The sequence below is a fragment of the Euwallacea similis genome, chromosome 21, assembly GCF_039881205.1.
Source record: "Euwallacea similis isolate ESF13 chromosome 21, ESF131.1, whole genome shotgun sequence".
In the NCBI taxonomy this organism is placed as follows: Eukaryota; Metazoa; Arthropoda; class Insecta; order Coleoptera; family Curculionidae; genus Euwallacea; species Euwallacea similis.
The window spans coordinates 1516601-1529183 of NC_089629.1; positions in this window are offsets into that span (position 1 = coordinate 1516601).

Below are 12583 nucleotides of genomic sequence, written 5' to 3' on the forward strand. Positions count from 1 at the left end.
AATTTGTATCATTACTTTTTCGAACCTTTTTATGACTTTTTTTAGCAATATATCAATAGGAATTCTAAAGTTCTAAATATCGGAAACTCGCGCTAATAACTACTTTATAAAAGTATAAATTTCTTATTACTAGAATGCTACAAAACTTATAGAAAATTGGTGCTACTTTTGAAACTGTCTTGTATCACAAACTCTCACATTATTAATTTTCCAATTTTATCGCCGTTCGACATTAACTCTCGTTAATATTTAATATCACGTAAGTGGTGTAAGGATCGACTATTGTCAACGCTTGATGTGTGGTCCTTTCAGTGGACAATACTCCAGAGTGACAATAGATATTTACCTATGTACCAAGAGGGGTGCACAAAAAGACAGCAACCTCTCTTGAGAGTGACTACTCAACAAACAGAAAGGAGATTGTTCCTATCGTGATAAAAGCCCGACCAGTTTCGTAATTCTAGAGCAATTAATCTCATGCGTTAAAATTCCTCTATGATACCATATAGTCTAAAAAAATAATTACTGCCAATTAAAGAGCACTTCTTCAGCAAGTCGGTTGGAACCACATTAACGAGACGCACACCAAAGATGAAACCTTTCGATATGACCTCTCTTAGATCGGTCAATGAATGATGTCTAATGATTGGCACACAATAGAAAAAAAAAAGATGACTTGCGTACTTTAGGAGTCTGCCAATCAGAAAATCAGGGTCGGGCTTGGTATTGCTCTGGATTTTCCATTTCTTCTATTACTGAGAGTTTTGCTAGGACTTAAACAATTATACATGAATTTAGGCCCGTCCCTGGTGGATTTCTTGATGCTATCGGTAACTAAAAGCACACAATTTCGACTTGACCAGTAATCGATGGATGAGTATTTAAATCTATACAAGCAATTAACATTTTTGTGAAGCCCGGATTGGAAGTCATGCTGGTAACATGGTTTTAGGCTCCGTACGTAACAATAATGACCAGTGTGTGAATTTTTTCTTCGGCGGTTGATACAATAGTAATCGTGTCGGACCGCTCTTAATAGCTGACTTGGTTGTTTTAAAATGTCATTGTAGATAATCGTGTGTAAATGCCGAAGAGATTAGTGATATCAATATCACTGTTATTTTGCTGTATTTTTTTCTGTGTATGTGGATTGCTGATAAAAACTGTGTTTAAGAACCTTTGGATGAACGACTAAAGGTGTAAGTCCAGATCCATTTTTTCAGCAAATACTATGACAAGAAGATAACGAATAAAAACTTAAGTCGCTTTGTGAATTTGCTGCAGATGGAAAATTGCGTCTAGGAAAATATAATTTCATACTTAGAACGAAATGTATATATTGGGACAGCTGGAAAATACTATTTAAGCTCTCATAGTAGATGCTTCGTTTCCTTTATGTGGTGCATCAGTTTTTCCAACTTAAATGTGTATTTTCCAAAAAGGTTAGGGCAGGGAGAGCTGTGTGCCAACTCTAACCATATAGTGTCCCAAAAATTTCAAAACAGTAAAAATCTGCAGGTAAAAAAGTATCTTTCAGAAATAATTTTAAAGTACTGAATCAAGAAAATCCCGTGAGCCACTTCTTTCAGGAATAAAGAGATTTCTTCAAGAATCCTGAAATTTCGTTAAAGTAAAAGCCTCGTTGCGAATGTAAGAATTTTAAAAATTTCTCGCAATCACTATAACCTTTTTATTTCTCCAAAGCTGGTCTGTTGAACATCGTCTTGGGAGCATTGAGAAGTCATGGAGACTTTAGAAATCTATTTGTTCGTGAGATTGAAAACTGGAGGCTCTTTTTACAGGTCTCGACAAAAAGTCCTCGTAAGCAACAAAATTTTGTTTTTTGAGGGATTTGTAAAGCGAGAAATTTAACTTTTGACAGGTTTTTGAGTCCTTTAATCCTCCAAACCCTGCAGTTTTGAAAATTTTTGAGACAAAATATGAATTCCAGATTCTGGCAAAAGAGTCCAGTTTGGAAAATTTTTTATTTCAATTTCAAGACAAAATAACAAACAGCAATTATCAACCTTTAACACGATAAATGATTAGGAATATTAGCGGTTTACCTATCATCAGTCGGAATGAGCACTTTACATAAAGTGCATGCAAAAGTGGTTCGTTTAAGTTTTGATATAGGTATGTACCTTCATTTGAAACCAATTTACTTTCACTATTTCTGAGATAAATTTAAGAATAAAAATTTGGCTCTATTGTCTGATTTATGATTGTAGGAGCTACTTTCTAAGCCATCACTCAGAGAATTCAGCCCACAATAGACATCAGGTGTTTCAAGAACTTAGATTAGATATCTGAGTTTAAAGGAACATGGCCAAGTCTTTTTCAATTATTTTTCTTGGAATGTGCAGGAAGATAGTCAAAATGCCTTCTGTTATCCGTACGTAACGGAAAGTCATTATTTAACCATTGATTAGTGAAAATAGGAAGATTTACTACTACCCTCAACACCAATAAACAAGACGTAATTTACAATACCTTAAATCTACTTTTAGTGAGCAATAACTCTTGTCTTGATTAGTTTTTTTTCTGCAGGCGTACGTGTAGAAATTAAATACAATTTACGATTCAATAAGCTAATTTTATTATAGACATCTTGACAATGATGATGAGCATAAATATATTGGATTTGTGGTCGGAAATAAATGGCAATGTAAGCAAACTTTTGCATTAGAAAAAAAATTATATCCACATTCTTTAGTGTCATTCAATGCAAAAAATATTAATTTTTATCACAGGGGACAGATCTATCACAGAATGGTCCACCAATGGTAATTTAGCATTCATAAACGATGGCAGCAACCTATTTTGTGCAACCGGGAGGCTCCCAAACAGTGTCACTCTTTGTGCAGCTAATAAATGTCTTGCGCCTATCTCAGTTGTCCTGGAACCATAAATTCGGACTATTGCAATGAATAGATGACGACAATGAGTTGAAAAGAAAAAAGGAACAAAGGCCAAAACTGGGAGGTTTAAGTGGGCGTTCACGGATATGGAGAGTTTTTGCGGAAAAATCCCTATTTATTGCGGAAGTTTGGTTCAAATTCGTTGTGGTATACAACTGGAAAATAACAATTTCCAAGGTTTTTTAGATATTGGCTTAACAACGACGTAAACTCTGGAAAAAATTATTCCTTCAGGAGTCGCCCTAACGTAATCTTAAAGCGTATGTCAAATCTCCTCAATTGGGTGGTAAAAGCCAACGCTCCAGAACTTTTGAAAGAGCTCCAATATGGTCCACGTTTGGGTTTTCTGGTCTCATAAAAAACAGTATCTACGACTACAGCCCTCGTTTGAGTTTTTATTTAGAAAAGTTACGAGTCCAAAAATGCCTCCACATGAAATTGGAGTTTTCCAGGGAGTTAAGTATGTTTCGCAGTTAGCTTAGGAAGTTAATGTAAACCCAGACAGATTGGATGAAAGAGCTAAAAAAATTGGAAGTAATATCATTTACTTTACTCCGACCGAAATTGCCGATATTTCATTCTCGATTGCATACAGGGACAATCAAACAAATTGCCACTTGCAGGCTTAAATTATGACCGTACGAATTACGGCCACTTTTCACACTCGTAAATTTTGGCCCTACAGTAAAACACTAAGCCTGTAAAGAGGTCATTATTCTATTAAGCCACCCATTTAGAGGGAGTGTGATAATATATCGAGTGCCAGAATTTTTATGTACGGTTTATGCGAATGCCAAAAGCGTTAAGAGCTCTTCTATATCTTGCTCTAAAGAGTCCGTTATGATAGCTGACCTAAGAGTGAGGCAACTCTCTGTTCGATGAACTTGAACGTGTAAATAATGATTTTCTCTGAGGTTTCGACATTATTATAATTCCTTCATTATCGCACTACCTGTCAGGTGAATGGGAAGGTGGTAACCTATCCTGCTCAATCAGAATTTGGTATGGTTGTCTGTTTAATCCGTTCCATTGTTATATAGGTGGCTGTACCGGTACACCTCGAGAAGTTTTAAATTTACATGAAGTTTATTATTGTTAACTGTAAAACATAATATTTAATCATCTAACATGAAATCGACATTTCTGATTAAGCTACTAAAAGACAGGAGTTCGCGGGATTGTCCTGATTCGTAAATTGCTTTGACCTGTGGTCTCGAAAGTGGATATTGTTCTATTGATGTTTGTTTACAGTTTACAGAGGATGAATAAACTGATGGATACCATACAAACTGAGGAGGACCATTAAGTGAATGTTCTACAGCTGAAGACTAAGATTTCAGAAGATTCAAATTAGACTGATTAGATCCAGTCTAGAGAGATTTTTTCACTGTGGCTGATGAGTCCAGAAACGTTGGTTTTTGTTCAAAAATTGTGTAAAATTGAAAAGATTTTACCATACGATAGTGGCATAAAATTAGTAATATGTTGAACTTTGAACTTTGAAGTCCTAGTTAGTTCTCGGATGACCATTAGCTCGAAATGAGAACTTGATGACTAAGTCAGGGAACCAGCGCTTTTTCTGTACGAACTATGGAGTGTTGCCATTAAAAGAATTCACATAAATTATCAAAATGTTGCTTTTATAGCCTGGTAGCTGCATATGTAAACTAAAACCGATGACTACCGAAAATATACTGTCGTCATGTGGGGCATAAATTTATAACTAAATAAAATGGCTTTAGTGACTTTTGTGGCCTTCAGAACATTTAAAGGCCTCCAATTTAAAAACGGCCACTTATTTTTTTTATAGCCCCTTTATATAAATTTTTGATAACGTTTTGAAATTTAACACTGCCTTCTGTGTCGGAGTTACAAGCCCCATTTTGCCACAAATAATTATTAACAGCTAAAATGATCCCCGAAGCCGGGTTTAACATCAATGAGTTATTTTCTGACCTGCATCTCTTACAAAACCCCGAAAGGGGCTCCCATTATATTTAGTTAGTTTGGCATGTTTATGTTCGAGGAGGCCCACAAAAGGCCGTACAAAGCAGAGCAACAAAAGCCTAAGATCAAAAACCCTTTCGGCTGTTTGGAAAAACTCATTAAATTATTTAAATTCAAATTGTTGGTCTTTTTGAGGAGTATAGAGAGTTGCTTTTGTATAATGCCTTTCACTCACTGAGCTTTTGATTTCGATCGGCATTAAGGCTGATTAAATTTGAGACCTCCAAAGGAAAATTGAATTTTCTTAATTGAATTTCCTTTTTTAGTCTTGTTACACTAGAAAATGGAGGCTGAGTTTTGTCTTCCACTTTCAAGAAAAAGGACAATGCTCATCTTAATTATGTCATTATTTATTAAACATCTCCATTGCAAATACTTTCTTGGATTCTAATGGTTATAAGTAACTTGTCCCTATTCTTAATAGCTCTTAGAAATCACAAACAGTGAGCGTTCAAAAAACACAGATTTCCCTGTTAGATAACATGAAGGACATCAGGGAGACACAAATGGGACGAAGGCATTTCGGGCTGAAGGTAAACCAATATGTGATGCTCACAAAAGAGGCAAAGTCTGCATCTTGCGGTAAACGCGGTCTTGTAAGATATAATATGCCTGCAAAATAAAGAAAATTTATCGGGCTTTGAAATCAGGCAGATGGTTTCGGTGACAAAGTCTTTTATGTCTTTGGTTGGATGAAGACCTCAACCTTCTCAAAATATATCATCGTTGTTTTTCTATTGATAATAATGAACAAAGAAGACAAAAGCATAGGAAGAATTCGCTTTCAAAATATTCTGACTACACCACTGGGAACAACAAAAAGGATGCTATTTTGATTTGATCGTAGACCAAAAATGGTACAAAAGAACCTCTAAAAGCTTTACAACATAAATCCTTTTAGAACTTAATCCTTTAAAATAACTAACGTTGTATGATAAAAATTGGGGTCTTTGAGAAAAGAGACGTCCTGTATATTTTTTGGTAATTATCAGGGTGGGTCCTATATGTACCTCAATAGCTTTTTGGGATTTTGCGGGATCCATAACGACAAGTCGTAACATGTTTACAATTTGATTTCCTTGGTTCAGCAGCATCAAACTCAACTATAACTAATTAATAGGTGGGTACCAACATGATGACGATTTATTGTACCGTTTTTGGTGCTCGATTATAAAGTATAAAACAAAACGAAGGCATTTGCTTTCATTATGTAGCTAGTAATAAAAGGACACCAATTGGTTTCAATTTTCCTCGGTTTCGATATAAAATTGTCACTTTATTTGTTAAAATTCCAAAAATATATTTTTTAGCTTCACAGGTGGAACATTTTCGGATGTTTCCACCAAATCAGAACTAACCGACCTAAAAAGTAATTTTTGCGGTAAACTACTGAGCACTTATAAACCAAATTTGAATTCTGTCGAATTTAGAAATTTTTTCCTATCTTGCATTTTAAATATCTTCATTTAAAGAAATTTCTACCACGTTCTGAGAAATAGCTGTATACATATATTTTGAAAACGATTTGATTTTTTTTAATTTAGGAAATTAGTGTAAATCGCTATTGCAGCGATTTCTAGAATAAATAAATCGCGAAACTGATATGGATAATTTTGCAAATAAATTGAAAATTATGCAAATAGCGAAGAAAAAGCAATGGAGGATAGTTTCTATATTCTTAAAAATTTGATTTTATAAAATTTAACCGCCTTTGAGTTGGATGGACCACTTCTGGTCAGCTATCAGTTCCAACTTGCAGTGTAGCAACGATTTCTTAAACACTGTTTTCAACAGGGGGCATAATTATATATGCAGACAGAAGGGTTAAAGAAACTATTAAAAACGAACATAGTGTGTATAAATAAAAACACTTCTGCGAGGCAACATAAATTTTCAGTAAAATCGTTTTTTATTTTGATCGAACGATTCAAAACGGAATTTTCTCTCGCCCTAGAAATACCATAACAATACTTATTAAGCTACTGACATTTCCATCGCCCAAAACCCGGCTCAGAATCCTCAATCTTCTGCTCTAATTTGTTATGGTAAAGAGTTTTTTTACCATAACAATGGGCTTGGCAGCTGACCCGTCTCTCATGTTATGCGTCAGCCAAAGACAATGTAAAGCCCTTAAATTTAAGTTTATTTTTGTGGAATCATGTTTCTGCCTACTGATCTTGCGATAAGATGTTATAATGGGCTTAAAAGCCAAGAGACACTTTTCAGTCGGCAGAATGAATTAAGGACTTTTGCTTTAGTGAATTGCGCCGATGAAAGCAGGAAACAATGGGGCAGGTGTATAAAAATAAGCGGTTTTAGTACATTTATTTAAAAGCTACGTATCGGAGTTTAATTCAGGAGACAATAAAACACCGGACCGATAATCCGGATAAACAAAGCATCCGGAATCGGATCACGAGGACTTAACCGACAAAAAGACCTCCATGGACACTCCTCCTTATCTTTTCCTGATGTTTGTTCTCTGTCGGATCAATTTGGGGGAAATGGCGAGAGCTCAACGGATAACGTCTTGTAAAAAATAAATATCCTAATCGGATTAGCTAATGAACAAGGTTTTATATGTCGAACCACTGATATATTATTGTCTTCTCCAACCTCCTAATTCCCAATTTGTTTCTAGTATTTAGTGTCTTATCTTGCTCATGTCTTGCCCACGCATCGGCCAAAAGTTTTATTGCTCTCCCTTTCCCTCTCTGAAAAAGTTTCAAGAAAGAAATTAGATTTTTTCCGATTGAATATGTGATCCTTTTGTGTGCTCCCAAAGGCAATCATGAGTCGTCGATTGTTCAGTAATAAGTAAGAAACCAGAAACCACAGACAAAAAAATACGGTTTAATCTTGGTGAGCAACATTGTGGAACATTTACGGGTACCATCCACTTATTTGATAGGGAATTGCGGTGAAATCATTTGGTTTGCGCTCATTCTCTTGGGAGATTTTTGTTAAATTGACTCGTCAATCGGATGTTTCAATTTATCGATTTACATCGCTATGTCTGGTTAAACTGTTTTTATCTCACGTTTATTAACTTTTACTTGCATCAATGCAAAATCCAATTTAAAGTCCATTTTTGGACTGATTTTACTGTTTTTCTCACTCAATTACTCGGTTAATTAGAATAAGCACCTTCAGCACCAGTTTACACCTTTTAAGGCTTTGCAGAGAAAAACGTAATAGGTTGGGCGAAGTGGCCCGAAGCATAGTTACATACAGTATTTTTATTGCCCCGCAAGGTCTTGCTGTTGATTGCCGATGACTAATTAATTGCCACAGCTTGGTTGCAGGAAACTGTTTGCCGTTGGAAAACCCCAAACCGAGTTTGTTTTAAAACAATGGTCACCTCGTAGAAGAGAAAACCGGAACCAGTGGGGTAATCGCTGATCCGCCTAATTATTCGGCTAGATTTTATTAGCAATAAAAAATTAATGGCCTTAAATCCGTTTCGCATTGTGAGTCGGGCACACATGCCGACGTTCTCATTGGTCCGATTTAATTGAAAGCCGCAATCGGTGTCCAATCGCACTAAAACTGTTTTACTGTTTAATGGTGAAAACGCGGAAACAGCAAGAGCTAGTTAAAAATTTCATTTGGCTTGAACTGATGCTGAGTCGTTGCGATAATTGGATTGACCTATACAGATAAATTTTGGAATGACAGGTATACTACCAGTTGTTGCAAATTGCAAATCTCATAGTGCTGACTAGGATTTTTGCTGTTATATTTTTCGTATTCCGCAGTTTTCCTTTAACCGGCAACGGCTTAACCTTCCGCACCGGGTGCCACAAGGAACCGAGTACAAGCGATATTTCGAACGAGAATGTTTGGTAAATTATTGGCTTTGCGCAGGGTATGTTGCAAGTTTCGAGTAAAAATTACCTACTTTGCCGAGATTGGGTTAGATGAGAATGTTCAGAGAGACATTTTACTACTCAGGTCTTGCATAACTTTCGTCGTTCTTTAATTCGCACTGTTGCGCAATTAGACTCCAGAGACCCTCCCAGTTGTTGATTTGTCATCCAATACTGGAAGTTATTTTTTCTGGATTTTACAAACCAATGTTCTTTGAATGTACTTCGTTGACTGTTTACTTCCCAAAATTTCAATTTCTCCCTTAATTTAAATCCTTTTTTATCTCGTGCATATTTTTCTTATCTCTCACCGTTTTCGAATTATTAACAGATACGTACTGGTTCACCATACTATTGCAGGTACTATTGCATTGTTTTGTTGTTAGTTTTGCGTTTATTTGAATTATTTTTAATAAATACATATTTGTGGTACATACAGGGTGTTCCAGAATGTTGTGAGGAAAATTTAAAGGCAGATCGTACATCTACAAATATGAAAAAAAGCTCATATAAACGTGGGTCCGGAAATACTCCGTTTCTAAAGCACTTACATCTGTGGCGTTCGTGCCGATAAGTCTTTATGCTTCGCGAGAAAAACTGAACGCCACTGGTTTTTGTAAAAATTAGCGTCGCTTTCTTAAAGCCAAATTAGGTATGCTACTTCCATAGCGAATGAAGCCACATTAGTAGAAGGCGTTACCAATGCTTGTGAAACAATACGCCAAAAATATTTCGAAGAGTCAGAAGAAATGTGCGAAAGCGATTTACAGCATGTATTGAAGCATAGGGAAGCCATTTCCAGCATTTGATTTAAACTCAAAATTTAATAGACCGTTTCTTGAAAAATTAGTAGATGCAAATAAAATAATAAAATAAAAATAAATCATCCCGAGGATTTATTAATTATTAATTTATTAATTTTTATTTTGAAAACGGTAAAACGGTGCGCCGCAACGAAAAAGTACAAGAGGCGCTTTTTAAGCAGAATTAATTTGGCTTTAAGAAAGCGATACTAATTTTTGCAACAGCCAATGGTGAACAGTTTTTCTCGCTAAGCATAAAGACTTACCGGCACGAACGTCATTGATGTAAGTGCTTTAGAAAACAATTTTGTACATGTAAATGTGACCTTTAATGATACATTTGCGTGTACCAAAACTCATCTCAACATCTCAACGGGTTTTCGATAAATGTAAAATAAACTATTAAAGATGGAAAAGTTAAAACATCCCGTATCATGAAAACGGAGCATTGCCGGACCCATGTTTATATGAGCTTTTTTTCACATTTGTTCCTGTAACCTGTACCATCCTGTAACACCCTGTATAATTTAAGTGATGTATCATCTCGTGCTCAACCACTGTTTAAAGTGCGTCACATACATGCATTAGAAATACAATAAGGTCTCGCATTCATGCCATGCAAGCCGCAGACGATGAGTTTATCACAATTTCATTATCATCAGAATTAATGCAATTATTGTATTTTAGGTGAACATGTGTCTACTCGCCCTTTACCTGTAGAGCTCAGCATTTTGCCAAGTTTGATTTTGGGAGTTTCCCTAAACCGTTCACTAATGGTTTACTACATCAAAGGAGGAATTCTGTTTAATTTTTCATAAGACGTGAGGTAGCATGAGAAGCTCTAAATACTGCCTTTTCATTTTACCATCAATTTTAAATCAACATGCATAATTCAATTCTGCTATATTGCAACTAAAGCTCATGCTGTTTGTATAGGGAACAGTAAAAGCAATCTTCTAAATTAATATCGAAACTCCGATCTTAAATTTGCAAACTAACACATGATCTCGTCAGACCATAAACATTAAAGCTGCATAGCTTTGTGGAAATAAACTGCAACTCTTGATCTAAATAAATTAGGCCAAAGGCCAAAGTAAAACCAATATTCATATTGTATGTGTGAGAATCTCGACAGTGAAGGTAAATTCGAATTAATATTCTATGTAATCAACTAATGTATGACACCAGGGGAATTAGTGTTTTGATGCATCCAGGATTAGGCTAATTTGATATTACACGTGTATCTGGGAGTTGTGAATGTTTGAATAGTGCATATGCAAAAAACACAACATTTTCGGAATTGGAAATAAGTGTAAAATCCAGTAATAAACGTTCAAACCTTTTATGAAAGTATTTTGTACCCAATACAACTCCTCCAGGGGCTTTAAATCATTAAATTGGCCTAATCGGCTTGATTGCAAAATATACCCAAAACCATCTTATTACCAAGGGATTACTGTTCGAAAATCCGTATTTATTACCGAGACATTCGACTCATATGTTGTTATTAATAATTTCAACCGTAAATACTGGGGATGTCTTTTAGCATCGATATATTAAATGGCGAATTAAATTACCAGTTAACTTCCCTCTGAGTGTCAAGCCGATATAGGAGGAACGGGGCTGTTGCGTGAAAAGCCAGTCATTTGAGTTTGATATAAACTTACGTCTGACACGTTCTTTATGAAGCCAAAAACTTACAGTGTAAAGACGAAAACTCCTTGGATTTGCCATAATGTGTCTGAGTTATTTCGCAAAGTCTCTGTCAAGGGCGTTGGCTGCAAGAGAAGACAGTTTAAAATCGAATGACCATTTCAGTGACAGAAGTGCATAATCCTGAGTCTGAACATAAACTGATTATTTATTTATACGCGACACCTTCTTCGGCAACAGAAATCACGAGACCGGGACAATCGGTGACTGTTACATTCTTAGATGACTTCCCAAAATCGTGTTCTACTTTTCAAAATAATAATCTAATTATTGTTAAGAATCACGCTAATGTTCGTTAGAAAATTAAAAAGGTGCTTCGTGCATTGTTTTAAACGATCAAAGAATCATTTTTTTTTGGCAATCACGATGAAAACCGTGACCTACTAATCGGATAAAGATAGGAATTGTAACTGTTTTAAATACAGCTAAGCGAGTCACAGTCATAACGACCCGGGACGTTATTGAATTCTTTCCATTTCTGACTCATATTTCATAATGGAGACTGTTTCTTTCAATAGGTTTGTGAATCAATTGATCCTGATTACATGCGATGAAGCCTCAATTCTTATATTCCCATTGATGGCACTAACTCAATTTTCAGAGATTTGTTTCTTAGTAATTTTATACAAAGCGTTTAAAAAAGGATTTAGGAATGAAGGGTGCGATTCCTTGACCCATAAGGCCCCTAAGAAAAAAATGTCTATTAACATGGGTCCGCAAACGCACCGTTTTCGAGATACAGGGTGTCAAAAAAAAGAATAGCGTTGTTGCTGTCTTTGTTGTAGTTGTTACTGCTTTCTGTTCATGGAAATGTAATGTTGCATATGTTATTTAGTAGTGTTAACTGTTGTACTGCCAGTTTGTGCTTATTCTTTCTTACTATAAAAATGCCTTTTTATACTAATTCAGAGATGGCCGATATGCACTTTATGTCGTGCTAAAAAAGTCCTCTAGCTTTTTTCAGCGAAGATGTGCGTTCTGTGTACAAATGGCAGATGGACATATAGAACATCTTTTTTAAGTAAGGAAAAAAGTTAAAATCGTTTTTGATCTTGTTTTTTTTGACAATTTTTTTTTTGACACCCTGTATCTCAAAAATATTGCTTTTGCGAATTCATTTTAATAGAGACTTTTTTCTTAGAAGGGACTAAGAAATCACGTCCTTCAATCCTGAATCTTTTTTTTAAAGCGCCCTGTATACTTTTTGAGTTGGCTCATTTTGCTAACTCGTTATGATGTTCCCCAAGTACATATTTTCAAAACTACGAAC